At 36.9% G+C, this 4,711-nt stretch overlaps 1 pseudogene across 1 annotated transcript; it reads left to right on the forward strand.

Annotated features, from left to right (window-relative positions):
* Nucleotides 1–1,858: 1,858 nt before the first annotated feature.
* On the forward strand, nt 1,859–4,450 carry LOC104585950 (transcription termination factor MTERF15, mitochondrial-like; annotated as a pseudogene). Its single transcript, XR_016083836.1, has 3 exons — nt 1,859–3,303; nt 3,779–3,839; nt 3,954–4,450. The product of XR_016083836.1 is annotated as a transcription termination factor MTERF15, mitochondrial-like (transcript).
* The last annotated feature ends 261 nt before the right edge of the window (nt 4,451–4,711 follow it).

The following is a 4,711-nucleotide window of genomic DNA, read 5'->3' on the forward strand; positions in this document are numbered from 1 at the left end:
CGATCCTCCTTCTTTGTTGAAAAACTTCTAAACCTAGGAGATTCTCATGTAGTCAATCTAATTAGACTAACATAAGAACTCCTAGGTCGGCTTTGATACCAAGTAGTCGATCAAGACTGCAATCAGTCTTAAGTTTAAAAGAAAAAGAATGAAGAAATTGCAGAAGAGAGGAGAGAAGAGAAGCACGAAGAGATCTTGAAAAGAGAGAGGGTTGGTCTATATATATATATATTGACTAATTGCAAAAGGGTTGAATTGCCCTTATTGCTTACATGGCAAATAAAATAATAATAAAGAAATAACAAATTGAAATAACTACTAACTAACACTGACATAACTAACAGAAATATACTGCCATACGAACACAGTGGGAACCACATCAGTGTTCTCTACACAAATGAAATACAAACGTTTATTTAGGTAGCGTTCGATAGTGTGTAAATATCATGGACAGGGCCGTTTTGTTCCTATCCACGATAAGATATGGTGTTTTTCTATGTGTGTATGGTCCTTGTCCACAAAATAGCATAGATAGGGATGGGCCACACCCCAATTTAGGCAATGTTCGGCACCGCATTCATCTCGTGGATGGACCACACCCCAATTTGACTCCCTTCTTCTTTGAGCTACGGTAATCGTAATGATCGGTGCTTGCAACTAAGAAGTGAGTGAGAGGGGGCTTTCTTTCGAGTGTGACTCTTATCTAATACCTTAATAAACGATTCAAGTGATGACCAACAACTTTAGTTTTACTCAACCAATGGAAGAAAATAGGGGGGTCTGTAAATAGTTGGAGGAGGCCGAGAATGGTGAAGGGAGTCGGTGTAGATGATAGAGGATGGGAGAAAAAAATAGTGTGAATTCGCAAAGAAAATGGAAGGAAGGCTAGGTGGATGCTATGGCTAAGTCTCCTCTATGGTCGAAGAGTAGAGAGAGAGAGAGAGAGAGAGAGAGAGAGAATGGAGGAGGTTTTGGTTGCCACCACCACATTGTTCTCATCTAAGGAGGAAGACAATGAATAGCGCCTCCTTTGAATTAGGTTAAATTAGAAAGTTTGGTCAGTTTTGATAATAGGGATAAGGGTAGTTTGGTAACTTCAGAGAAGTCTATGGGTAATTTGATAATTTTGGAAATTCAAGGGTAATTTGGTTAATTGGGGGTCTAAGGGGGTCAAGCTCAAGCAGGGTAATTTAATTATTTTACTATTGTTTTGTAAAAAATTAATATTTATTCATTGATGCATTTTTCAAAATATTTATCATATAAAATGCAAAATTTAGATATTTATAATTAACTGTGTATATCATTCATAAAATGTATATGAGATATATGGACTCAAAAAAGTGTAGTGTGGACTGGTTCACACCACGTTACAGAATGCCACTATGGGTGTAGACTAGTCCATTCCACATAGTTTGTCCACAATTCAGAACAATTATAAACTGTGGTGTGGTGTGGATTGGTCTCAGGGTGTGGTGTGGACTAATCCACACCCACTAATTTCTCATCCACACTACAGAATACTCCCTTATTATCCACAATATTTTCTCGTGGTTGGTCCACACTATAGTGTAAATAGTTTGTGGTAAGGTTTTAGTGTAATGCACTTATGTTACATTGGTCCAATTACTCTTATTTTATTTAATCTTTTAATAATTTTTAAATTTTTAATTTTTAATTTTTAATATTAATTCTAGCACAAGTCTGATAGTTCTCCTTCTCAACTCTTTTTTATTATTTAAACTATTTTAATATTTAAAATAAATACTTTTTAACTATTTAAAAATTGAATTATTGTCTATGTATTGATGCTTTTTTTCAATTTATTTATCATATAAAATACAAAAATTAAACATTTATGATCGAAACCGCCGTATCTGTATCCAAGTCGGTCCAATTTGAAACCTCAGAGAAACCGGACTCAGTCCTCACCTTCCTCAGAGATTACGGATTTACCAATGCCCAAATCTCTAAACTCATCAGAAATCGGCCAACGCTTCTCTTAATTGATCCGGAGAAAATCCTTAAGCCCAAATTCGCGTTCTTATATTCTGTAGGGTTTTCTCCACCTGACCTTCCAACGATTCTCTGTCGACAGTCGGGTTTATTGGCATATAGCTTAGAAAACCAAATTATACCTTGTTTCGAGTATCTTAAGGTAGTTCACAGTTCACACAAACAACAATGTCGTCACCGTTCTCAAACGCTTGAGTTGGACTTTTGGATCATCTATGCAGAAGGGTATGGACAACAACACCACGATCCTTCGTGAACATGGTGTGCCGGAAAGATTCATCTCGAGCACTGTAAAGGCTCACCCTCAGTCATTTTTGACGCAAACTGGTCTGTTCAAGAAGGCTGCCAAAAAAATTAAGGACCTCGGAATAGACCCTTCAAAATTAGCTTTTGCTCGTTCAGTGTATGTAATGACATGGGCTAGCGAATCAACGATGAAAAGAAATTGGATACCTTTAAGAAGTGTGGTTGGTCTGAAGACGATATTACCTCAATGATAAAAAGACAATATCTTTGCTTGGTGCTTTCAGAGAAGAAGATAGAAAGAGGGATGGGCTTTCTGACGAACAAAATGGGTTTGGAACCTTCATTCATTGCCAGGCACCCAATGCTTCTCTGTTTTAGCTTGGAGAAGAGGATGATTCCATGGTATTCAGTCATACAAGTTTTGCTATCAAAGGGACTCATTAACAAGGATGTCAGCGTGGTTCAAGCTCTCTTGTTGAGTAAGAGTCGTTTCATGAACAAGTTTGTAATTAGATACCAGAAGGAAATTCCAGAGCTTCTGAAGATATTTGAAGGTGAGATGGTATTTGGAACTAATCAAAGGGTCTGAGGAGATGGAAAGCTGAAAGTTTTGGAGAATTAGGTTTACAGATTACTGAAGATATTTGAAGGTGAGATGGACTACTTGGAACTAATCAAAGGGTCTAAGGAAATGGACAGCTGAAGAAGTTTCAGAGAATTAGGTTTACAGATTTCTTTAAGATTTTCAATACCCAGCGTTTCCCAATTTGAGAGCATTCTACTTTTTCTGTTTCACTGAATTTTCTTTCTACACCATTGTGTTTTTCCTTCAATCTCACCTATAATGATCAAGAATAGAGGGTTCCATACTTCCATGTATAGAGGTTGAAGACCATGGAGACAAACAGAAAAGGGAAAAGGCTTGTTTGGAGTCTGTGGATGAAACTTAGGCATTTAGATACTGTTGTAGCTCATATATTTTTAGTGGGTTATGCATGATGCTGTGTCTGAGGCCCAAAATTTGGCGAGTAATGATTTCCGGTCAGTTCTGCATTTCTACTTCTAGTTGTTTTACATATTTCATATGTTGTTGTTGGTTTGGACATTTGACCATGCCTTACCAGAGTTATACAAACTGTCTGATCCATCATCCAGAGACAACCAAAGCTCATGAATCATGTTATATCATTATCATAGTACATCTTTTTTCTCTATTTTCTCAAAAGGTACCAGCTGGCTCAGATTATTAAATCAGTGAATGTAGATGTACTTACCACTGAACTGGGATTCAATCCTGTCTCCATCTTTCCCATCCCCACCCAAAAGTTTGGCTAGCAAAAGTAAAGAGAAGACAAAGTCCAGACTATTTTGTTCCATATATTTGTCAAGCAAGGATCTCAGTATGAATATAGTTTTGAAATTAAATAAGAACCTCTTGAAGTAGGTGGGTTGTAAAATTTAGGTTGTTTACAGCTTTGAATTGTATCTGCAATTGACCCACTCCTTTTCTTTGTAGGTTACTTTCTTCCAAGCAAGAATGATATATGGGAAGTTGGGAACCTGATAGGGGCCTTTCAGTTAAATTCTCTTGCACCCTTTATTAATAGCATGGATTTTGTATTATTATATCGATATTTTTTCCTCTACTTGTATAATGCAGCTAACCCATATATATTGTGTGTCTAGTACAGACTACTACATGCAGGTTCAAATTTGAGAGAAGTCAATTTGTGCGAAAAAAGAAATGCTGAAGTCTAGGACTGCATCTGGTTTACCTAGATAGCTGGGTAGCTGGGATGAACATTGGGTAATTGCCTTTTTAGTACAGACTACTAAGTAGTTTCTATTTATTCATGCTTGGGATAACTTGACCTCTTCAAAGTGTTTTTTTTTTTTTTACATGGGACTACACAATGGAGGACAGAGGTAGCCCGTTCCCCATCCCCTTAACCCCATAACCCTGGTGATAGCAAGATTTGATTCCAGGTGTATGGAACACAACAAGTCAAAGATCCTACCAATATTGGCTCTCAGGATGCAACCAGTTGATTTTATTCCAGTTTATTGACCTATATTGCAATAAATCAAGAAAGGCAAGAAGAAAACAGGTTATAACTTCGAACTATAACTTGGATGCCAAAAATTCTATGCTTTGACATAAAAATTCTGGGCCAATTTTGACATAAAAATTCTAGGCCAATTTATTGATTTATACTCGGACAGTCGAACTATTCAGCCCGGGAACTGTCTAGGCAACTGGTTTCATTTTACTACAAATCCGGTCCCTGGCCAAAAACCGTTGAATCAGTCAATGACCTGTTGATCCGGACGGTCGAACAGTCGACCTGTTCAACAGGTTTTGATCGTTTTTTTATTTTATTTTTTTTTCATTAAAACCATGAGTTTACTTACCAAAAGCTTAGCTATTAATTCAAGTTACTAAATTTTT

This window comes from Nelumbo nucifera, chromosome 3 (genome assembly GCF_055504915.1).
Source record: "Nelumbo nucifera cultivar China Antique chromosome 3, China Antique-T2T, whole genome shotgun sequence".
NCBI lineage: Eukaryota > Viridiplantae > Streptophyta > Magnoliopsida > Proteales > Nelumbonaceae > Nelumbo > Nelumbo nucifera.